This window comes from Erythrolamprus reginae, chromosome 12, assembly GCF_031021105.1.
Source record: "Erythrolamprus reginae isolate rEryReg1 chromosome 12, rEryReg1.hap1, whole genome shotgun sequence".
Lineage (NCBI taxonomy): Eukaryota > Metazoa > Chordata > Lepidosauria > Squamata > Dipsadidae > Erythrolamprus > Erythrolamprus reginae.
This window is the reverse complement of record NC_091961.1, coordinates 16569006-16593655: the sequence shown is the minus strand read 5'-3', so window position 1 is coordinate 16593655 and position 24650 is coordinate 16569006. Positions and strand designations below refer to the sequence as shown.

Sequence of the window (24650 nt, the reverse complement as noted above, 5' to 3'; positions counted from 1 at the left end):
TTAGAAAATGTAATGAGGGAATTTTATGTAAAAATGGAGTGATATGGTATTAGAGAATTAGAAAATGTAATGAGGGAATTTTATGTAAAATTGTATGAAAAAGAACATGTTATGTTACAAGAAATAGAGGTTAAAGAAAGGCTGAATGATGAAGAAAGACAAATGTTAAATGCAAATATAACAAGGGATGAAATATTTAAAGTGGTAAAAGAGTTAAAACCTGGTAAAGCACCAGACCCTAATGGATTTACAAGTGAATATTATAAAACGTATATAGAAATTTTGCTACCGTATTTGGAGAAATTGTATAATAATATCCTCATAACATTAGACGTTCCACAAACATGGAAGAACTCTGAAATTGTAACAATTCCCAAACCAGATCGAGACTTAAAAGAACCTGGCTCCTACCGCCCAATTAGTCTGCTAAATCAAGATTATAAAATTTTTATGAAAATTTTAGCAAATAGATTGGAAAATATATTACCAAGGATAATTGGGAAAGATCAGTATGGTTTTATAAAAGGAAGAAGAATATATGAACCTATTAGAAATATAGTGAACGTGCTGCACCATGCTACAAGAACTAAAAGGAAAATGGGATTATTAAAGTTAGATGTTTACAAAGCCTTTGATAAAATAAATCATGAGTACTTGTTCCAACTATGTAGTAGTTTGAATATGTGGAAAAGTTTTTGTCAAGTAATAAAAGAAATATATAAGGAAAATACAGCCTATGTTAGAGTGAACGGAAATAGAACAGAGAAGATAGGAATAAATAATGGAACTAAGCAGGGATGTCCCCTATCCCCGATGCTTTTTGCAATGGCAATTGAAACGTTAGCTAATAAAATTAGAAAAGATAAACAATGGAAGGGATATCAAATAGGAAATATGGAATTAAAATTAAACTTATTTGCAGACGATGCCATAATAGTTACAGAAACACCAATAGATATGATTAAAAGAATTATCATAATACTTCAGGAGTTTAAAGACCAATCAGGGTTAAGAGTAAATATGGAAAAATCAGAAATTATTTGTTTAAATACTGGGCCGAAAGAACAAATTGAAATACGGAAGGTATCGGGTCTAAAATTGGGTAACAAGAAAATGAAATATTTAGGAGTATGGTTATTAAAGAACCCGGGAAAAATGGTGGAATTTAACTATAATTTAATATGGGAAAAAATCCAGAAACAAATTAAGAATTGGAGAAATAAAAATTTGAGAAGACTGGCCAGAGTAAGAGCATTAAAGATGATGATTATTCCAAAAACGTTATACATTTTTCAGGTAATGCATGGAACCTTCCCAATAGGAAAATTAAGAGAATGGGACACCAAATTAAACGTGTGGATAGAAGGAAATAAAAGACCAAGAATTTTTTTTAAAAAGGTTGATAGCCACGGAAGACGGGGGGGGGGGGGGTTGGGGAAATCCCAGCTTGGAGTATTAATACCACTCTATAACGCCCTGGTCAGGCCACATCTGGAGTACTGCATTCAGTTCTGGTCACCACACTTCAAAAGAGACATAGAAACTCTGGAGAAGGTGCAGAAAAGAGCAACCAAAATGATTAGGGGACTAGAAACCAAGACTTATGAAGAGAGATTGCTGGAACTGGGCATGGGTAGCCTAGAGACAAGAAGGGCCAGGGAGGATATGATAGCAGTGTACAGGTACTTGAGGGGTTGCCACAGAGAGGAGGGGTCACACTGTTTTCCAGGGCACCAGACGGCCAAACAAGGAACAATGGTTGGAAGCTGACCAAGGGGAGATTCAACCTAGAAATAAGAAAGAACTTCCTGACGGTCAGAGCGATCAACCAGGCCTGCCAGCGAAGGTTATGAACTCCCCAACTTTGGACATTTTCAAGAGGAAATTGAACTGTCATTTGGCTGGGGGTTGGACTTGATGACCTGCAAGATCCCTTTCAACTCTAATAAATAAATAAATACATTTTAAAAGCTTGGAATTTGGGTGGGAGGAGGAAGAGGAAGAGGAGGACAGTCGTTGCCGAAGGAAGAAGGTGAGGTGAGGGGAATAAAAAAAATCCAAAACTTTAAGGCTGCCTCCCATACACTGCCTCCCATACACTGCCTGCTGTTGCTGCTACTTGCTGCCTCTTCCTTCCCATGCTGAAGGGTTCACCTCTCCTCTTGCATGCTCACTTTGAAGCCGTTGCCTTTCCTTCACTGTGGTGATTCCTCGGCTGCCCAGAGTAAAGGGAGCGTTTCTTTTCTCTGGGCGCTGGCAGAGTGCCCAGAGAAAGGAAAATGCTTCATTCGCTCTGGACTGCCAAAGCCTCCTTAAGCACCACCAAAAGGCTCCTCTGGCAGTCCAGAAAAGCCCGAGATGGCCGGGATTAAAGGGGGAATGGCAGGAAACTGGCCGGGCCTTCGTGCCGCTCTCAAATTTCCTAGGAAATTTTTCCGGGCTTGGGTTCTTAAGTAGAAAATGGTTCTTAAGAAGAGGCAAAAAATCTTGAACACCTGGTTCTTATCTAGAAAAGTTCTTAAGTAGAGGCATTCATAAGTAGAGGTACCACTGTACAACCAATCTGCCTTCCATTTAGGACCTGTATACAACACAAGTCAATAAGAAGGCCATGAAAATATTTAGACACCTCACATCCTGGACCCACACTGTTTCAACTCCTATCCTCAAAACAACGCTATAGAGCACTTCACACCAAGACAATACACAAGAACAATTTTTCCTGAACACCATCACTCTGCTAAACAAATAATTCCCTCACCACAGTCAAAGTATTTACTTAAGTCTGCACTACTATTAATCTTCTCATCATTCCCATCACCCATCTTCTCCCACTAATGACTGTATGACTGTAGCTTGCTGCTTGTATCCTTATAAATTATATTAATATTATTTGTACCCTACAACAATTCAGTATTGTAGCTCATGATTCTTGACAAATGATAGCATGGGCTCAAAATTTTGGCTATACTATTAACATAGACGAATGGAAAAAATATGGACCGTTAATTACAAATTAACAATATCACCCACTTATAAAGAAAATATTTACAAAATGTTTTACAGGTGGCATTTGCCACCAGCATGTTTATCTAAAATGTATCCAAATATATCGCCAAAATGTTGGAAATGCCAAAAGAAAACTGGAACATATTACCACGCATGGTGGACCTGTTCAGTGGCCAAAAATATTTGGAATAAAATTAAAAATTACTTAGAGCAAATAACTGATCTTCAAATTCCTCTGAAACCAGAATTATACCTACTTGGAATTATCAAACAAATATCTAAAGAGGATCGATATTTAATAATAAACATAATTACAGCCACCAGAATTGTTTTTGCACAGACTTGGAAATTAAACTATGTCCCATCAACACTAAATTCAATAAACAAAATTTATGAAATTGCGGAGATGAATAAAATGACATGGGAAATTCAACAAAAAGACAATACTGAATTCTACCAAACTTGGAGTAGACGGTCAATCGAAGAAAAATATTTAAAATCTTGAACATCTATAATGCAGTCAAATCTTTCAAAATTAGAAAGTATATTGGAGGAAAAATTGTCAGCAATCTTGTTATTCCTTGTTATTTCTTTTTATATATTAGATATATAAAATAAAATTGTTGTTTAACAATTAATTTTGGATTTAAGATTTGGGTGATAAGAGTGAAACTAACAATGGTCAAGATTCAGATAATAATATAGAAAATACCAATGTAAATGTGAAATTAATAGACTGATAAAACAAAACTAAAATTAGAAAGCTGTAGCAGCAATGCCAACAAGAGTAAAACGTTGAGTGTTCAAGGTACAATTGTAACTAAGATGTTATTTATATGTTCATATAGATCATGTTTTGTTTTCGTTTTTGTTTATATCCTTTTTGTGGTTTCTTTTTTTCTTTTCTTTCTTATGTATTTCTTTTAATGTAAATAATTAATAAAGATTTTTTTAAGACAAATGTAGCATTTATTTTATGTACATTTATGCACCAAAGACAAATTCCTTGTGTGTCCAATCACACTTGGCCAATAAAATTCTATTCTATTCTATTCTATTCTATTCTATTCTATTCTAGCGAGTTGCAATAAGTTTGCTTTCCTGGACAATGGGAGGAATGCGACAGAGCTACAAGTGTCAGGACATATGTCTCATGGTGGGGCACAACTTGGTAGCAGTTGGGGCAGGGTGGTCAGGGTTGGATGCAAGCCATGTGTCCTACCTAAGACTTGTAACTCAGTGAGTGGTTCCCTGCCCTGGGGGTGGGGGGGAGGGGGTTGTCCACTGGGTGGGAACTACAAGAGGTGCCAGGCGGCTGCTCTCTTGCAAGTGAGGAGGGAGTTTGCAGATAAAGGGAATGGATGAGAGGCGGGCAAGCACTAAAAAATACTGGAGGAGTGGGGCAGCGAGAGAGAACAGAGAGGCAGCTCCCAATCAGCTCAGATGATCTGTAGGTCGGGTTGACCGGGAAAGGGAAGGGCTGTCTCCTGTGCTGCCCACAACCCACAAAATTACACCCACCCACAAAATTAGGCTTGGCCTTCTTTTTAGGGCATGTCCTATTTTGGGGAAAACATGATATATACCACTTTGCAGTGCTTTACAGCCCTCTCTAAGTGGTTTACAGAGTCAACATATTGCTCCCAACAGTCTGGGTCCTCATTTTACCAACCTCAGAAGGATGGAAGGCTGAGTCAACCTTGAGCTGCTCAGAATCGAACTCCTGGAGTGAGCAGTGAGTTAGCCTGCAATACTGCATTCTAACCACTGCATTATCAAGGTTATTTGCCAAATATGGATTGGATTGCTACTTTCTTTTCTAAGACAGTAGTTTCCTCAATTTTCCATTCAGCATAAAATCCTGGTATGAAGTGATGATCTTTCATCCAGGGCCTAACCAGGATCTCTCTTAGTTTTGAGGAATTAGCTAATTGGCTCAACTCCACAAATAAAATAAACATAAAGAACATAGCCTACTAGACAAACTTCCAGGATTGAGGAAAGATTTTGTTGCTTTGCTGTACTTTGACTCTAGTTCAGTCTGCAAGATTAATGGAATAACGGAATAATACCAGAGTTGGGAGGGACCTTGGAGGTCTTATAGTCCAACACCTTGCACAAACAAGAAACCTATATCCTTTTAGACAAGTGACTATCCAGTCTCTCCTTGAAAACCTGCAGTGAAGGAGCACCCACAACTTCTGAAAGCAAGCTATTTCACTGGTTAATTGTTCTCGGTGTTAGGACATTTCTCCTTAGTTCTAGGTTGTTTCTCTCCTTTATTAGTTTTCATCCATTGTTTCTTGTCTTTTGGTACCCTGGAGAATAGATCAACCCCTTCTTTGTGGCAGCCCCTCAAATATTAGAACTGCTACTATGTCTCCTCTAGTGCTCCTTTTCACTAGACAGACAAAGCCAATGTTTTAGTCTTCAGGCCCTTAATTAGTTGCTCTCTTGTTTTCTCTCTTCTCTTCTTTGCTACCCACCTAACTCCCCTCTAACCAGTCGCTTTTCAACAGCCCTTTCCAACCAAGAACATTAGCATTCATCAGCCTCCCACAATGCTCCAGTTCTGCCTGCCAGAATGGAGTGACTAAGGTAGTGGGCGGAAGCCCTGTGAGTTACAAGCCAAATTTAGCAGCTTGTAGTGCCAAACTGGAGTGTATCTTGTCAGGAGCAGGCTGCCTCATGCAGAGAGGCGAGTGGTTTCCACAGCGAGCAAGCTGCTAGGATAAAGGGTACAGTACAGCACAGTTAGGATGTGCAAGACAGAGAGGGACAAAGCGTGCCATCTTGACTCAGACAGAGTCATGAGGCAGCTTGCAACTAACCAACTTATTTGTGCTTTTAGCCTTGGATTTGAGCTCGGGGGAAAGTTGGCTCCGTTTTGTATACTGGATGGGGAGACAAGTCATGTGCTGCAATCACGTTATCATGCCAGTTAATTTTTCCTCCTGAGAAACAATCCTTCTGCCCACCTCTACCCACCCCATGATCAATTCCATCTGTATGTTTCTATAAGAGTAATGGCAGCAGCAGGAGCCAGATAAAGATTTGGCTGCCTAAAAGCCCATCTGTGAGTGAATGAGAAGTAGGTTGAAAGAACAGTTGCACTGCAGGTATCTTCTAAAAAGACACCTGCTTCATTCAGTGCTCCCCAAACCATTCACTCTGTTGTTATTCATCTGATTTACTTTATTCTTCCAATGCATATGGCCACCCATCGTCCAAACAGGGGGCTCAGGGCTGTGTACAATAAAGCTAAATAGCAATATATTCAAAACTGTTATTACTATTTAAGATTTAATCCTCTACTCAATTCACAATCTGGGACTATTAAAAACAGTTCAAATCCTAACCAAGGACCTAAGAGTTATTAATGTAACATCTGAGTATATAGACAGTTCCAAGTAAAAGTGGTTTTTTGCAGTGTCAGAGTATTCAGGCCTAATAAGTTCAAAATTTCTATGTATCTTGGCAGCCCTTCGGGTATTGTTCCAAGGACTTCTATTACTATTGGTACAACTATTGATTTCTTCCTCCATAACCACTCAACATAAATTTGCAAATCACAATATTTTGTTCTTTTTTCTAGCTGTTACTCTTCAATTTATGCATCACCTGATATTGCAATATCAATGAAACAGACTTTTTTTCTTTCCCTCAATAATCAGGCGTGTTGTGGGCCAGTTTGTTGTTTATATATTTTTACATTATGAAGAGCATAAAACTAAAATTAAAAAAAACAAAACAATAACAACATGGAAGCTACTCAATATTTCACCAGCCCCCAGGGACAACCAGGTCTTTAGGGACCTCTGGGCAAACAAAAGGGATGAAGCTAAACTTACTTCAGGGGAGAAAATTCAACAAAGCAGCCACCACAGAAAAAGCACCTCTGCCTAGGATCCAACAAATGTAGTTTCCTAATCAACAGGACCCAGCAAGCTCCCTTCCCTAGCTCCGGAGGGAAGAAAAAGATATAATTGGAAAGAGGTAGTACTGTACCTATTTCCAAGGTTCAGGCTGGATTTGCCATTGCAAGATGGCTACTATACCTACAGTGACGGTGTGAAAGAGTGCAAGGGACAGATGAGTTGGTCACCTAACCACCCTCATATTTTTAAGAGAAGGAAAAAAGCTAATTCCATGAAAATGCTCCATTGGAATGCGTTATTAATATTTGAAACTTCAATGGACTGTAATGCACAGGTGTGCCAAGTTTATTTCTCTATTAAGAAAATGTATATGGTTGCCCAAATAACACATGGTGACTCTGAATGGCTTTTGAATGTTGTAAATTGACCTGTCAAGGTTCCAACTCAGATCTCTCTCAAATAACTTCTTTATTGGGCACATCATATCAGCACAATTAAATGTAAAACCAACTCTAAATGTTTCCTGCAGTTTCAGTATAATTAAAATGGAAATAACTCCCTCCCAAAAGTCCCAGGTCACATTGGTCAATTAGATTAATTGGAGAGCTCTCCAGGCAATTCTTCCCCATTTCTTTCTATCATCTGTAGAGATGACCTTAGTTCTCATGAGAAAGTTCTGTATTTTGTCCAGCAATGCATTTCATCCCCACCCCCTCTGTGTGTGGCAACTGAGGAATAGAAAAATGGCTTTGTCCAGGTTCAATTTGAAGTTGATATGAGCTGCATAAGAAAAAATGGTTGTACCATTTTCAGCACAATTAATGTTGAATCTTTAGAGATCCACAAAATGTTTTCAAACCTGAAATAAGGACGCTGCATGTATTGTATATGCATGTTCCCTGGCTAAAACAACTTTATGCCATAGTGCCATGCTAAGCATTCATGTCACCTTTCACCAAGCTAGTTTTCATGAACAAAATAGGCATTGGATACTCACCTGAACGCCTCTTCTCATAAGTAGAAAGGGGACAGTAGTCACGTGGGTTATGCTCCGTGTCCTAGCCAATCAGACCAAGCCTGCAGTTTTTTAAAATACAACCAGATCTGCTCCTTTCCCAGATTTCACGAATCCGTAGACTTGGCTCGATAGTGGTGGCTCGCAACTTAGTCGCCTCTCGGCCGAAGGTAAAGTATGACATAATAAGGTACAGAATAGGGAAGGAGGTGACTACTGTCCCAATTCTACAGATGAGAAGAAGTGTTCAAGTGAGTATCCAATGCCTATTCTCCATACTGGGGAACGGGGCCAGTAGTCACTTGGGACATACCCAAGAGATGTGTCCCAATAGGGAAGGAGAACTTTTAAAGGTCATGAGAGATGACAGTCTGGAAGACTCTTCGGCTAAAGGATGCATCTGCTGAAGCATAAGAGTCTATTTTGTAGTAGCGAATGGATGAATTGGGAGAAGACCAGGTGGCTGCTTTACAGACTTCCTCCAATAGGGCTTGGGTTGCCCATGCTGCTGTAGCTGCTGTGCTTCATATAGAATGGGTAGTAATGCCTCTAGGTACCGGAATGGCAGCTGTTTCGTATGCTTTGGCAATACTGCTTCTGATCCACCTGCCCAATATCACGGAGGATAGCTTGGTGCCCAATGATCTGGGGTTGTAGTCGATGAAAAGGCCACCCTGCCTTAGGTACATTTGCTATAAATGTGTAAGGCTCTGGTAACATCCAAGATGTGCCATCTGATGCTAGGCCAGTGTTCCAGTCTGGAGCAGAAGGATGGCAAGGTGATGTCATGTGATCTGTGATACATAGAGCTCACCTTGGGAAGAAAGGAGCTGTGTCTGAGGATAACTTTGTCCAGGTGGAATTGGCAGAGGTCTTGCCTGATGGATAACACTGCCAGTTCTGAGATGCGACGAGCAGAAGCTATTGCTACTAGGAATGCCACTTTGCTAGAAAGGTGACGAAGGGAAGCCGACATGAGAGGTTCGTATGGCAGAGAAGTGAGGGATGCCAAAACTTGAGGTAAGTCCCAGGTTGGATAGCAATGAATGGTGGGGGGAGTCTCAGATTAGATATCCCCTTGATGAATTCTTGTATTTCGGGAAAGCTCCAGAGAGGTTCTCGTCTGGGACCTACTAGGACAGAGGATAAGGCAGCTACTTGCCTACGGAGGGTATTAACCAACAGGCTTTGGTGAAACCCTTTCATAAGAAAGGTGATAATTCTTGGCAGAGGGATACAGACCGGAGAAATTCCTTCTTGAAAGCACCATTCACAAAATTTGGACCATGTATGGTTATATATACGGTTAGTTGATGGTCTTCTGGAGGATTGCATGACCAGGATGGCATCAGGTTCATAACCGTGGCACTCTAGGTCCCTCCGGACAACTTCCATGTGGTCAGGTGGAACCAGTCTGGATCCGGGTGCAAAGATGCACCTTGCTGTAGCATGTCCACTGAAATGGGGAGTCACCATGGGGATTCGATGGACAATGCTTGGAGATCCACGATCCAGGAGCGTCTTGGCCAGTGTGGGGCAATTACAATCACTTGGGCTTTTTCCAGGAGTGTTTTGTGGATGAGATCCGGAATGATCGGGATTGGAGAAAAGGCGTAAAGTAGTTCTTGCAGCCATGCACTCCTCAGGGCATTAATCGTCTCTGCTTCCTGAGATGGGAAGTGGGAGAAAAAGCAGGGTAGTTGTGCATTGTCTGCGGTCGCACATAGGTCGACCAAGGGGAGACTGAATATGAAGCAAATTTGAGCAAATAGAAAGGGAAGGAGCATCAATTCTCCTGGGTCTATTACTTTGTGGGACAGCCAATCTGCTTGGAGATTGAGATCCCCTGAGATGTGGTCTGCTGAAAGGGAGAGGAGGTGTCTCTCTGTCCAAAGGCCCAATTTCATGGTTTCCTTCATCAGGGCTCTCGGTGAGATGTTCTCGGTGAATATCAAGACATGGTGATGTTTGATTTGGTGTCTGAAGTGTTTGAGTGCTAGAAATACTACCTTCAGCTCTAACCAGTTCATGGGACGACTGGCTTCTGCCTTCAACCATGTGCCCTGGGCTCCCCATCCCATTAGGCTGACATCTGTTCTGATGGTGGTCTGTGCCAGAATTCTGAAGAGAGTGCCCCTGGCTAGTGCAGAAGATAGCCACCATGAGTAAGACAGATGGGGGAACCACAATGATGCAGTGGGAGGTGCTCTGACCGGATCTCTGAAAGGGTAACAGTAGCAATGGCATGCAGTCTAGCCCAAGGAGTGATGCCTATACATAAGACCATTTTACCTAAAAGGGAGGACAAAAGGGCAATGGGTGCCCTCCTGGTCCGCTGAATCTGAAGGGAAAGGTCCCTGGTGCTATTCTGTCTGTCTTGAGAAAGGGAAACGGTGGACAGGATAGAGTCTATCTGAGTCCCTAAGCATTGAATGGACATAGTAAGAACTAACTGGCTTTTGGCTTCGTTAAATGAGAACCCATGTCTTTGCAGTAAGATCATGGTAGTTTGGCGATCCAAAAGGGTATTTTCTCTAGAGGCTGTGTGGATTAGAATATCATCAAGATAGCACTGAATGTGAATGGGCACCAACCGAATGAAAGCAGCCAGAGCCCCCAACAGTTTAGTGAAAACTCTGTGAGCTGAGGACAACCAAAAGGGCATGGCCCTATATTGGAAGTGGCATCCTTGATTGGCAAACCTAAAGAATAATCTGTGACCTTTAAGAATGGGAATATGGAAATAAGCCTCCATTAGACCAGGGAGGCCATGAAGTCTCCCGGATGGAGGGAAGCCAGGATAGAGGCTAGCGAATGCATCTTGAATTTCCTGTACTTGATATACTGATTTAACCTCTTGAGATCCAAGATAGCCCTCTATTTGCCAGAGGACTTGGGCACTATAAAAAGGATGGAGTAGGAACCTGATCCCCTTTGAGAAAAGGGAACAGGCGGTATGGCCCTGATAGCTAACAAGTGATCAATGGCCTCCTCCATAAGGAGTCTGGAGGTCTGGGACTTGGGAAGAAGACAGGAAATAAAATGCTTGTGGGGAAGGGAAAGAAATTCTAACTGCAACCTGTTGTGGTTCCGTCTGAGGCCCCTCAGGGAACGGCTGATCTTCTGTCGGTTTCCAGCTCAGAGGGAGAGGATGAGGAACAGGAGGTGCAGGCAGACGAGGAGGAGGAATCCCAGGCTGAAGAAGGGGGAGGACAGCCAGAGTCCCCCCAGAGGGAGCTCTCCCCAGCAAGCAGCCTGGATTCCTTAGAGGAAAATGCACAAGCCATAATCGATCTCCGGCAGAGAAGAGCTACACAGCGAAGGGACCAATTGGCTAGGTACTTTCAGCATTAAAGAGGCAACAGCTGGGTTTGGGTGTGGTGCTCTTTGGAAAGGCTAAAAGGCAGACCCACCCTTCCTGGCTTGTGGAGTTTTATCTTTGAGAGTCTTGGGACCTGGCTGTGAACTTTGGCGTCTTGGAATCCTGGTTTGTGCCTTTGACTACTGAAACCTTGGGGTGGGTGTGCCAGCAAGAAGCTTGCTGTATTGTCTGGACATCAGGACTCTGCTGTAAAGTATTATAGCCTGTCTGTTGGGAAGAACAGGTTTTCCTCTGTGTTTATTTTTTCCAGCTATAAAGTACTTTTGCTTGTACCAGCGTGTCTGGCTGTTTTTTCCAGTTGGTGCTGAGGTCTGGGGGAACCCAGACAGAACAGTATAAAACTCCACCAACCACCAGACACCTGGTGCTGATTTTGGAGGGGTGGTTTGGTTGTTTCTTTTTCTTGCTCTCTGCTGCTGGTTCCTTGTTGGACATTTTTTGCTTTTCGGCTTCCTGTTTTTGCCTGCCACCATGGATGTTTCTGCAGCTGACATGCAGGCTGTCTTTGCGGAGTTGCGAGGGGACATTGCTCACTTGACCCAGACAGTCCTGCTATTACAACGCCAAGTGGAGGTTTTGTCCCAGGCGGCCCCACCCCAGGCGGCACCTGTGGTACCTCCTCCAGCACCTTTGCCCAGAAGGAAATGTTTTGTGGCGATGCCGGAAAAGTTCTGGGGGGACCGGCGGCTGTTTTCTGCATTCCAGAGCCAGGTGCAGCTTTTTATCAACGCCCAGATGATGCACTTCCCAGGGGATGACCACAAGGTGGCGTTTCTGTGCAGTTTGTTGGCTGGCCCTGCAGCGTCGTGGGTGGCACCTTACCTGGTCCGGGATGACCCGCTACTCCAGAACTACGATGCTTTCTGTGACCTGCTGCGTCACCAGTTTGCGGACCCGGTGCAGGAGCAGACGGCCACGCGGGCGCTGAAGCAACTACGCCAGGGTTCGCGCCCCCCCTGGCGGACTACATGGCTGACTTTCGGTCTCTGGCCAGGCAAGTCCAGTGGAATGAGGCTGCCCTGATCGAGGCCTTTCAGGACGGACTATCAGACACTATGTTGGATGAACTGGTGCATGAGGTAATGCCCGGCACGTTGGACGCTTTGGAGCGGCATTGCTTGGCAATAGAGGCCAGGCTGTTGGCCAGGGAAGTCCGTCGAGCGGGACGGTCCAACCCACGTGCGTCAGGCGTCCCGTCGACACCTGTTCCGCGGTGGGGGTTGTCAACCGTAGGCACCCCGGCTCCGGTCCCTGCACCCCGACGTTTTTCACCAGCGCTTCCTCCACGCCTGATGGATCGTGTTGCCGCCGGGGAGCCGATGGACGTGAGTTACGCACGACCCCGACAGACCCCGGAGGAACGAGGGCGTCGGCGGGCAGCTGGGTTGTGCTTCTATTGCGGGGCCCCGGGACATTTTGCTGTCGTTTGTCCCCACAAGAGGCAGAGCACGGTGGCTGCCGTCGTTCCCGTACCCTCCAGTTCTCCCGTGCTTCCCATGGCGTCCCCTGTGCAGTTCCAGGAGACAATCCCTTGTGTCCCCGTCCCTGTCATGAACTCTCCGATGGCGGGGCCTTCGTCTGGATGTCCTCCGTCGCCGGAACGATCGGGAAACAAGGGGGGCCCGGCTTGGTGGCAACACTAGGTCGGGCGGGGATCCCACTTTCTTCTGACTCCACGACTCACGACTCCGGACCGTTTCGACACCTGACGCTTGCGGTAACTCTGCATATCGCGCAACGGACTCGGACTTATCCAGCGTTGGCCCTCGTGGATTCGGGGGCGACGACGAATTTCTTGGACGAAGCCTTTGCTCAACGTCATTCCTTGCCCCTTTGTCCTGTCACCCCACCATTAACTGTGGAGACCATTGATGGGCGGGTCTTGCTGGCTGGTCCCATCCGTTTCCAGACCATGCCGGTGCGGATGTGCATCGGAACTCATGAGGAGGCCCTACAGTTTTATGTTACCAAGGGGCTTCATTTTCTGTTTTGTTCGTGAAGAAGAAAACGGGTGATCTTCGCCTCTGTTGTGACTATCGGCGCCTGAACGCCATCACGGTGCGTAATAGGTACCCCTTGCCCTTGATCCCTGAACTCATGGACCGGTTGCGGACGGCAAAGGTGTTCACCAAAATTGATTTGCGCAGTGCGTACAATTTGGTCCGGATGCGGGCCGGGGATGAGTGGAAGACAGCGTTCGGCACGCGTTACGGCCACTTTGAATACACAGTGATGCCATTTGGCCTCACCAACGCCCCGGCCGTGTTTCAACATCTGATGAACGACGTGTTCCGAGACATGTTGGACCAGTTCGTGGTGATTTACCTTGATGACATTTTAGTGTATTCCCCGAACCATGCCATGCATTTGGACCATTTGCGCCGGGTCCTGCTCCAGTTGCGGGAGCAGCAGTTGTATGCCAAGCTGGAGAAGTGCCAATTCTTCCAGACTACCGTCGAATTCCTTGGGCACATTTTGTCTCCAGGTGGCATTTCCATGGACCCGGGCAAAGTGGCTGCACTTCAGTCTTGGCAACCTCCACGACGGGTGAAAGACGTACAACGTCTTTTGGGGTTTGCAAACTATTATCGGGCTTTTGTTCCGGGATATGCCAAGTTAACCACACCCTTGACTCGGTTGTTACAAAAACAAGTCCCGTTTGGTTGGGGGGAGGCGGAACAGCGGGCTTTTGAGGCCCTGAAAGCGGCGTTCATGGCGGAACCGCTTCTGCGCCATCCTGATCCCGCTCGGCCATTTGTGTTAGAGACAGACGCCTCGGATGTAGCGGTTGGCGCAGTGCTCCTTTAAGCCCATCGTCCCGGTGACATCCTGTTCCCGTGTGCTTACTTTTCCCGCAAATTGTCTCCCTCAGAAAGGAATTATACGATTTGGGAGAAGGAACTCTTAACGGTGAAGGCCGCCTTTGAGCACTGGCGGCATTATCTGGAGGGGGCCCGTCACCAGATTGAAGTACGGACGGATCACTGGAACCTCGAGTACCTGCAGACGGCGCGGAAATTAAACCAGAGACAGATCCGTTGGTCCTTCTTTTTTGCGCGGTTCGATTTCCGCATCAGGTACACGCCCAGCGCCCAGAACCCTCGAGCGGACACCTTGTCGCGCAAGCCGGAGTACACGCACCCGAAGGAGCCGGCTCCTCTGCAGACGGTTCTACCCCCTGCAGCTTTGGCTGCCACTCAGGACCCAGTGGACTTGCGTCGCCGTTTACGGGAGGCGCAGCGGGCGGATGGGTTTGTAGCGCAGAGAGTGCGGGAGTTAACACCCAATTCCCCCTGGACATTTCAAGACGGTCTGCTTCGGTACCGGGGGCAGCTGTATGTTCCCGCTGGCCCAGTGAGGGGGTTGATTATGACCCAGTGTCATGACTGTCCAGTGGCGGGGCATTTTGGCCTGTTCAAAACATTGGAGCTGGTCACTCGGACATTCTGGTGGCCACGCATCCAAGATGATGTGCGTTCCTATGTGGCCACCTGTGTCCAGTGTCGTACGGCCAAGGGGGTGACTGGAGCCCCACCAGGATTACTGCAACCTTTGCCCACGCCTGAGAGACCCTGGGGTGCCGTGTCCATTGACTTTGTAACCCATTTGCCTTCTTCAGCTCGCTTCACGGTAGTCATGGTGGTGATGGACATGCCCACCAAGATGGTTCATTTTGTCCCTTGCACTAGGGTGCCCACTGCTCAACTCACGGCCCAAATGTTTATCAGCCACGTGTTTAGGTTACATGGGCTTCCGGATCGGTTGGTTTCTGACAGGGGAACACAATTCACAGCCCGGTTCTGGCAGGAATTGATGTCGGCTCTGAACGTGTCTGTGTGCCTCGCATCGACGCAGCACCCCCAGACCGATGGAGGCACAGAAAAGGTCATAGGGATACTGGAACAATACCTGAGGTGTGTTGTGGCGGATCGCCAGACTGATTGGTCCAGGTTCCTCCCTGTAGCGGAGTTCGCTTTCAACAACTCCCGCCACTCATCGACCCGGCTCACACCCTTTTTCGCCAATTATGGCTTCCACCCTCGCTTCTTTCCCTTGACCCTCCTAGATTCCCCGGTGCCTGCTGCTGAGGACTTTCTCTCGGAGCTGCAGGCGGTCCACGAGATGGTGAAGAGGTACCTGAATAAAGCCAAGGAGGACTACAAGAGGGTGGCTGATCGCTCCAGACGGGATGTGCCCCCCTTGGTGGTGGGGGATCAGGTGTGGCTGTCCACGAAATACGTAGCCTCTGAATTACCCCGACACAAATTAGATCCCCGGTTCCTGGGTCCTTTTCCCGTTGAGTGGGTGATCAATCCGGTGGCCTACCGGCTCACCCTGCCGGCCAACTTGCGGGTTCACCCTGTGTTTCACCGTTCACTGTTAGTCCCTGTCCCTCCCGATTGTCCGCTCCGTCCCAATGTTCCCATGTTTCCTGCCCCGTGTGTTCGTGACCACCTCCCTGAAGCTATGGTACATGACATTGTGGATTCCTGTTGGGTGGACGGTTGCTTCCAGTACAAGGTGCAATGGGTGGAGGGGGACCCTGATGACTGCTCCTGGGTGGAAGCGGCGTTGTTGGACGCTCCCGACCTTATTCGGGATTTTCACGCCCAGTTCCCTCAGAGACCGCGTCCTCTCCGCTGGCAGGTGGGGAGGGGCCTTCCGCGGGGGGATGGTGTTGTGGTTCCGTCTGAGGCCCCTCAGGGAACGGCTGATCTTCTGTCGGTTTCCAGCTCAGAGGGAGAAGATGAGGAACAGGAGGTGCAGGCAGACGAGGAGGAGGAATCCCAGGCTGAAGAAGGGGGAGGACAGCCAGAGTCCCCCCAGAGGGAGCTCTCCCCAGCAAGCAGCCTGGATTCCTTAGAGGAAAATGCACAAGCCATAATCGATCTCCGGCAGAGAAGAGCTACACAGCGAAGGGACCAATTGGCTAGGTACTTTCAGCATTAAAGAGGCAACAGCTGGGTTTGGGTGTGGTGCTCTTTGGAAAGGCTAAAAGGCAGACCCACCCTTCCTGGCTTGTGGAGTTTTATCTTTGAGAGTCTTGGGACCTGGCTGTGAACTTTGGCGTCTTGGAATCCTGGTTTGTGCCTTTGACTACTGAAACCTTGGGGTGGGTGTGCCAGCAAGAAGCTTGCTGTATTGTCTGGACATCAGGACTCTGCTGTAAAGTATTATAGCCTGTCTGTTGGGAAGAACAGGTTTTCCTCTGTGTTTATTTTTTCCAGCTATAAAGTACTTTTGCTTGTACCAGCGTGTCTGGCTGTTTTTTCCAGTTGGTGTTGAGGTCTGGGGGAACCCAGACAGAACACAACCCCCACTGAATGGTAGATAACACTCGTGGGTCCTTAGAGGATTGTTGCCAGGCTGGTAAGAACCAGGCCAAGTGACCCCCAATGGGAATATCCAGAAGGTTACCTTCTAGATATTTTAACAGATCTAGAAGAGGAATTACCTCTCTGTCCTCTGTTAGATCTACCTCTGGTTGACCTGCCAGCTTGGTTTTGAGGTCTAACAGTATACTGACTTGGGCTCTGCTGAAAGCCAAAACTCTGGTCTGATTGGTGAAAGGAACACCGAAAGGATTATTGAAACTTGGCAACCTGCTTGGTAGGACCAGGATCTTCCTCTTGTCAGAAGTCTCTGTCAGAAGAGGGACGAAGAGGTCCCTAAAGAGATTCTTACGTTTGAGGGCGCTAATGGCTAATTTCCACTTCTGGTGGACTCCTGCCTGCCATGGCCTAAATCAGTGGAGCCTCCTGGCCACTATGGAAGTTGCTATGGACTTGGCTGAAAACCTGAAAACCTGGAGGATGGCGTCCGCCACATATTGAGCTGATCCAAATATTCTGTTCAAGTCTTGTTGACCCCGAAGGTCATCAGAGGGAATGTGATGTTGGATCTGTTGGAGCCATAGAGGCATGGCTCTGGCAAAGAAGAATATTGAAGCCTTGGTTCTGATGGCCCAGGTGTCAGCCAAATGGCTTTTCTGCAGCATTTGCTCTAGGCGGCAGCCTTCAGCCTTCATTACCTCCTCAGCCTCGCCTGGCATTGCAGCGGTTGAGTGAAGGGCTTTGATGGATTCATCCACCTTGGAGAAAAACAGAAGATCTTCATAGGAAGGTGCTACTTTGTAGAATTTTTTGTCTCCGGAGAAAGGGCTGGGCCTCAACACTGGGGATATCCACTGCTTAAATAGGGCATCTTTGAAGAGTTTGGGCATGGGTATTACATCAGTGTCTTGTTCTGCCTCAGAAAAGAAAGGGCAAGTTACCTGTTGAGTTGGAGCAGGGGTAGTGGTAGGCAGTTCTTGGGAAGCGAGACCTGTGACTACCCGTGCCTTGTGAAAGAGTGACTTGAATAGGTGAGGAGAAAAGATAGAAGAAACCAGTGGTTTGGTTGGTACATCTTCATCCTCAGAGAGGCCCTAAAAGGGATCCTCCACACTACACAGCCAGGCTACACAACAAAATAGGTGTATTATGAGACACTTTGATATCTCCGGTGAAAAAGGTCCTGTGCACACCAGGCACTCCAAGGGAGACATTGCTAGACAATGCAGTACTAAGCTGCCCTTTTTCTCCAACAGGGCAATGGAAAGCCCAGCACAGATCTGAATAGAAAGCTTCAGGTTTCAAAGGCAAACCAAATATTACATTACAGATATGCTGAGTGCCAAAGTTTGCTACAGCTGCTAATGTTCAGGTAACTAGAGATTCCAAACTACAGGTGTTCCCCAACTCTCTTTCTTATGGCTCTCAGCTGCTGAGAATAGGTAGTCCCCCCCCCTTCCAGGATTTCAGGAATATGGTAAAGTATACCTTAAAATAGACTTAGCATAAGGTTTTGAGGGGCATCAAACTTACCCTTACCACTCATTTTGCCAATCCACTCTGATCCTGTTGACCAAAAAAGGCTAAGCATATTCATTGGCCATCAAAGTTGTCTGTGTTCCAGTTAGCCTGTTGGAAAAGCCCATCAGCACAAAATACGCCAAGCTCTTTTCTCAAATACCAACATCTTGCCTAGAGTAGAGCTGGAGTGTCCAACCTTGCCAACTTTAAAACCTGTACACTTCTACTCCCAGAATTCTCCAGCCAGCATTGTCCATAATCTTACAGTTGCCAAGGTTGGACAGCCTTGGGGTAGAGACTTATATAATGATGGTTCCTTTCAAAAGCAGGAGAGGCACTGGTAATGTAGAATGGTATTAAACTTGCAAAACATTTTGTATTTAAAATGTTTCATGTCTGGAAGGAACTCCCAACCATTGGCAAATGTCCTAAAGCTGTTCTGACCTTGCTGGAGGCGTTCAGACTGAGAACATGTCTGAGTTGGCTGGAACAGTATGGAAGGCTTCCTGTGAATTTGCCAGAACTGAAAACAGGGTCTTTCAAATGCAAAATGTTTCAAAATCAAAATGTTCTGTATACTCCTGGCTCTCATCCTCACAAATTAGTTCAAGGCAAGATGCAACGTGACCACTGCATTCTGTACTGTAGGGATAAGTAAATCAAGTCATGAAATGAAAAGCCTTGCTACAAAGAGGTAGAAGAGTCAGAATAATTTGGAGATAGGTTGCTTTGCATACCTTATTTAGAATACAGAATAACAGAGTCAGAAGGGACCTTAGAGATCTTCTACAGTAGAGTCCAACCCCCTGCTCAAGCAGGAGACCCTATATCCATGGTGGAGAAACTATGACATGAGTGCCACAGGTGGCACATGAAGCCATATCAGAAGGCACATGAGGCATTGCCCTATATCAGCTCCAGCATGTATGTGCACCCTGGCCAACTGATTTTTGGCTGTGGGGAAGGCCATTTCTCCCTCCGGAGTACAAAAAAAACCCCACCCAACAGGCAAACTGGAAGCTTGGAAAATGAATTTCCGGTTTCCCTGTTAGGCTTTTTTTTTTTTTTGCACTCCAGAGCCTTCAGGGAAGCTTCCCTGAAGGCTCCGGAGTGCAAAAACAGCATAACGGGCAAACCGGATGTCCGTTTTCCCAAACTTCTGGTTTGTCCATTTGGCCACTTTTTCACCATCCCAGGCTTAATGAGGCCTATGCAGAGGTGCGGGGACAGGGGAGATTGTGTGCTTGCAGAGGTGCAGCATGGAGGGGGGTGCGCATGCGTGGGGGGAGGGAATGTTGTGGCCATGTGCATCAAGCTAGCACATGCATACATCCCCTTTTGGCATGCAAACCAAAAAAGGGTCACCATTAGTGCCCTGTACCATTTCAGACAAGTGGCTCTTCTTAAAAGCCTCCAGTAATGAAGAACTTCTGGAGGCAAGCCATTACACTGATTAATTGTCCCACTGTCAGGATTTTTTTTTTTTTACAGTAATTGGCAACACCATTACATTCATAGTTCAAGGATTACCTGTATTTCTAGGCTGGTTCCTTCCTTGCTTAGTTTCCATCCATTGTTTCTTTATGTTCTTTATAATGTGGCTTATATGGGTAAGCATTATTTAAGCTTTGGTTGACTGATCAATCGGTTGACTGACTGCTTCAGACAAATCAAATGGTTTGTGGTAAAATTATGCCCCAATGTTTTCTTCTTATAATTGAAATAATCATGAAAACCTTTGTAAAATGTAACTCATTGATTTGTTTGCTGGACCATTACAAGAAAAAGAAGCTAGTCATTTTTAAATTCCTTCACATCTGGACCCTTGATGATCAAATTACACAAAACAAAGACATCCTGTCCAAGAACAGAATGAAAAAAAAATAACAAGAATAAAACTTTCCAAGGAGTTGGTATTTTAGAAATGTGTGGGTCTTATGAACTCAGATTTTCATTTCTATAGAGTTTATACAAGGGAGCAAATTGTAGCCATGGACTCCCTCACAGTGTTCCAATATCTAAGAGGCTGCCACAAAGATGAAGGGGGTCAATCATTCGTCAAAGCACCTGAAGGTAAAATAAGAAACAATGGATGGAACCAATCTATAACTAAGGAGTAATTTCCTAACAATTAGAACAATTAACCAGTGGAACAAATTTCCTCCAGAAGTTGTGAATGCTCCAACACTAGAAGTTGTTAAGAAGAGATTGGGCAACATTGGTCTGAAATGGCATAGAGCAGTGATGGTGAATTTTTTTTTGCTTGGGTGCCAAAAGGCCATGCACACACATGCATGCCCACACCCATAAAGCAATGCCCTTCCCCCATACACAACCCTCTGCACCCTGTCCCTCTCGCACATGCATGCAGGGGTAATTGAATCCTCTAGAGCCTGTGGAGGATGAAAAAAGGAACCAACGTTGGGTTCGTTTTTCACCATTCACAGGCTTCAGAGATTTTCTGAACTTGGGGGAGGTGAAAATGAACTCCCCCTTGCTTTCCAGAAGGCTGAAAATTAGCTGACGCTCAAATAGGGCAATGCTATGCCTGTCCTCAGATATGGCTCCACGTGCCACCTGTATAGGGTTCCTGCCTAAGCTGGCTTTGGACTAGAAGACTTCCAAGGTCCTTTATGACTATTATTCTGTAGTGCAATTGAAGGTCCCTTCCTCATGGACTAGACAAGACGTCACTGCCTAGGAATGGGTGCTGGCAATGGGAAAATTCTGGCGCCAGTCACTCTCTCAGCCCAACCCACTTCACAGGGTTGTTTTATGGGGAAAAAACAGGAGGAGGGAATGTTATGTATGCTACCTTAAACACTGTTCGAGAGGAAAGCAGGAATATGAATATGTTAAAAAACAATACTCTAAGGCAGTGATTTTCAACCTTTTTTTGAGCCGCGGCACATTTTTTACATTTACGAAACCCTGGGGCACATTGAGCAGGGGGGGGGGGCGGCGCTAAAAAAGTTTGGACAAAAAAATTATCTCTCTCTCTTCCTCCCCTTCACTCTATTTTTCTCCCTCCCTCTTCCTCTCCCTTCCTTCCTCTTTCTCTCTCTCTCTCCATCCCTCTTTCTTTCTCTTCCTTCCTTCCTCTCTTTTTTGCTCTTTCGCTCCCTCCCTCCCTCCCTCTGTCTTTCTCTCTCTCTCCTTCCCTCCCTCTCTTTCTCTCTCTCTTGCTCTCTCTCTCTTGCTTTCTCTTGTTTTCTCTCTCTCTTGCTTTCTTTCTCTCTCTCTTGCTTTCTTTCTCTCTGAGCTTTGCGGCACACCTGACCATGTCTCGCGGCACACTAGTGTGCCACGGCACACTGGTTGAAAAACACTGCTCTAAGGAGCCATCAACAAGAAAAACCACACCCCATCAAAAACTGGCAGGGCAAGCTACTATGTACCAGGAGCAAACCCCACAATCCCTTCCCCTGATGATAGTAGGCTGCAAGCAAACAGCTCAGAGAAGAGCAATAGATAAAAATCTATGAGCCACATAAAGTGTCTTTTAGCCACTCCTAAGATGCTGAGGAAAAAACTGACCTTCCCCCTAGAGGCACTTATGAAAGCATTTTATTACAAGAATCACCATTTTTATCACAATGAAAAAGCAAGCAGGGCCAGCAACCTAGGCTCTCAAATAATCATAAATTACATTATTTCTTAACCAAAATAATCTAAATCTTACAGACATCTGAAAAAGTTGCCAAGCTCCAAGATTAACAGGGTTAATGCTTTAGCTCTTTGCTAAAATTCCCACCACCACCACCACATGTCTGATCAATGCTCATGCAAAATTAAATCTGGTTTGATTCCATAGGGCTTATTCAGAAGCTCCCTCAATGAGGGAGCTCTCATCTCTGTTCAATTACTAATCAATGCAATAAAGTTAGTATTGATGTCCTGGAGAATGGGAAATAACATAAATCAAAATATCCTTTCAGAAAACCTTTCCAAATTGAGGGCGACATTTATTTTGCTGCTGTTGGGGGGGGGGCACTCTTTATAAAAAAAGAACAAATAGCAAAACAAACTTGAAATTCAGCATGATGTCATTAGCATTTCCATCTCATTAACCTAAATCAAAATGATTGCTCTACAATGTTCTCTCTGACACATTCAATTTTACAATTCTTCCAGGTCATTCAGGACTAGAAGCTGTTTGCACTAAGGAACCATGTTTGAAGAAAGAAACTGAAAAGTGCTTAACATCCCTGAAACACGGCATATGCAAGACCAGAAGTGATGCTTCAAGATGCATCATGCAAGCAGCAAGCAGCACTGATTCAGTTTCTTTCACCCAGGGCACACAAAGCAGCAAAAAGACACATGAAGAATCCAATCATCCATTCTTTAATAAGGTTCACATGGTCATCCCTGACCACATCAGCGGCTGCGTTCCAGGTGCATTATTCCTGGCCGCGCTGATATGTAAGCTTTTCATTCCCTCCAGCATGTAAGAGAGGCAGTCTTGCACAGAACAAGCCAACTGGCTTCATGTTGGCATCAACAGTTACTAGAAATAATGCCCAGACACATAAATAGAAGGAAAAGTGGAAAAGCCTCCCTTGAAACCAGCATGTACAAATCTCTCTCCCTCTCTCTGAATTTGAAAGCTCAAAGGGGTCTGGTTAGGCTTTTATACATCCAATGGATCTGGCTGATCTCTTTATAGCACTGTGCCTCAACACAACTTATGGCAGCAAAGGTACAATTTACCGAATTACATTCTCTCTCTCTCTCTCTCTCTCTCTCTCTCTCTCCCTCCCTCCCTCCCTCCCTCTCTCTCATACACACACGCACACATCCCGAATTTCCAGGTTGAACAGAGAATTGTCACCTCCCCTGGTACCTGAGCCTCTCAAGTGGAGATGGTTACAACTGAACACACTCATGCATCGATCATTTACCTGCAATTTTGCTCCTAGCATCAACCCTGAATGGTATCCAGCACTCACACTGCAACATGTGCAGACTTGTCTTGTGAACCCTTTGAAGTCAGGGGGAGTCGTGTGTGTAACGCTGAAGCAGGACCGTTGAACTTTGAATAAAGCAAGAGCTTTAAACGCCTCGGATCGCAGTTCCCTTAATTACTAGATGGCTGACAATGCTGAGCGGGGTTTCTGTCACCCGTCCCGAGTACCCCCGTCCCACTCCCAGCCGCTGAAAGACCATCCCTGCCAAGCAAGAAATTAACTGCAGTCACATAAACCGTCCCCCTTTGCTGACTTAGTTAACCCGCTAGGTTTCACATAACGTACTGGTCCATCATTAACCAGAAGGGGCTGCATTCGGAGGATAAAGTAAATAAGGTTTAAAAACAAATACCGAGCCGGTTTACCACCGACCAAACTTCCCGCGTCGGGAAGGCAGCCACACAACAATGCGGTCGACCAAGCGTGCTGTGTGAGCGCCCAGCCTTTTGTTTTGTACACACAGATTTTCCGGGCCGTGTGTTGCGCGGCCGCCCGCGAGAATTCCTGCAAGGAACGTCGGTTACCCCGTCTTCCCACAGTAACCCACGAATTAGGCATTATGGGTTTTTAGCTCTTTGAAATATTAGATTGTATTTTACATTGTTCTTTGTCATTGCTGTGAGCCGCCCCGAGTCTACGGAGAGGGGCGGCATACAAATTTAATAAATAAATAAACAAATAAATAAATCCGTAAGGATTTCCTTGCCCGTTTCCCTGCCCTGCGCTACATTTGCACGAGGACCGCGGAGGCGCAGGAAGCGCCGGTCCTCAAGCTGCGCCCCTTCCCCGAACTGCCACCGCGCGCCGCCCGGATGCTCCTCTCGGGCCGCCCTCACCTGGCTCCGGCTTTGCCCCGCGGGTTGCCCGACGATTTCCCTCCACAGGCGCAAATCCGGGCTAGCGCCGCCCGCGGCCACCCACTGCTGCAGTCTCTCTACCCACCGGGCTGCTTTCGCGTCGCGGCGCCGCTCATCGTCACCCGCACTTGGGGAACTTGGGGAACGGCTGGCGAGCGCGGACCGAGCGGGGCGCAGGAGGGGAGAGGGGACGGGGTTGGGCGGGCCGCGGTTGGGCGTCCGAGGCGCTAATTGGCTGCTTAGCTCAGTTTGGGTACGCGGGGAAAGCGGGCCGGCGGCAGGGGATGGGGGGAGGGGGCAGCCAATCTGGCTTTGTTGAGCCGCTCGCTGGCAGCTGCCAGGCGGGTGGAAGAGACGGGGGGGGGGGGCAGGACAGTGGAGAGAGAGCTGTAATGACCTGTGTCGCCGACGGACGGCACGCGCCGACTCCCCAAGTCCCCCCCTCGCGGGTGCCTGAAGGGATGGGGGGAGGGTGGGAGAGGAGCTAATTGTTCCGAAAGGCAGGAGGGGCTTTTTGCAAATTGCACACCGACTCCCTGTCTGGGATTCTCAGCACCCACCTGCCCCCCGTCCCGCCTTCTGTCCCGGGCCGGCAGCGGGGCGGGGGGCGGACGAGAGAAACGTGCGAATGGGGGGGGGGGTGTAGGGGGTGCGCATGAGCTTTTCTCTCGGCTGCAAAATAGTG

The 24650-nt window shown here is 46.5% G+C and overlaps 1 protein-coding gene across 1 annotated transcript in view; it reads right to left on the bottom strand.

The window, feature by feature from the left end:
* Nucleotides 1–24107, bottom strand: part of LZTS1 (leucine zipper tumor suppressor 1) — a 109697-nt gene extending 85590 nt beyond the window's left edge. Inside the window, exon 1 of the mRNA XM_070765540.1 lies at nucleotides 24051–24107. The gene's annotated coding sequence lies outside the window, so the exon portion shown is untranslated. The remainder of the gene's footprint in view (nucleotides 1–24050) is intronic.
* Between the last annotated feature and the right edge of the window lie 543 nt (nucleotides 24108–24650).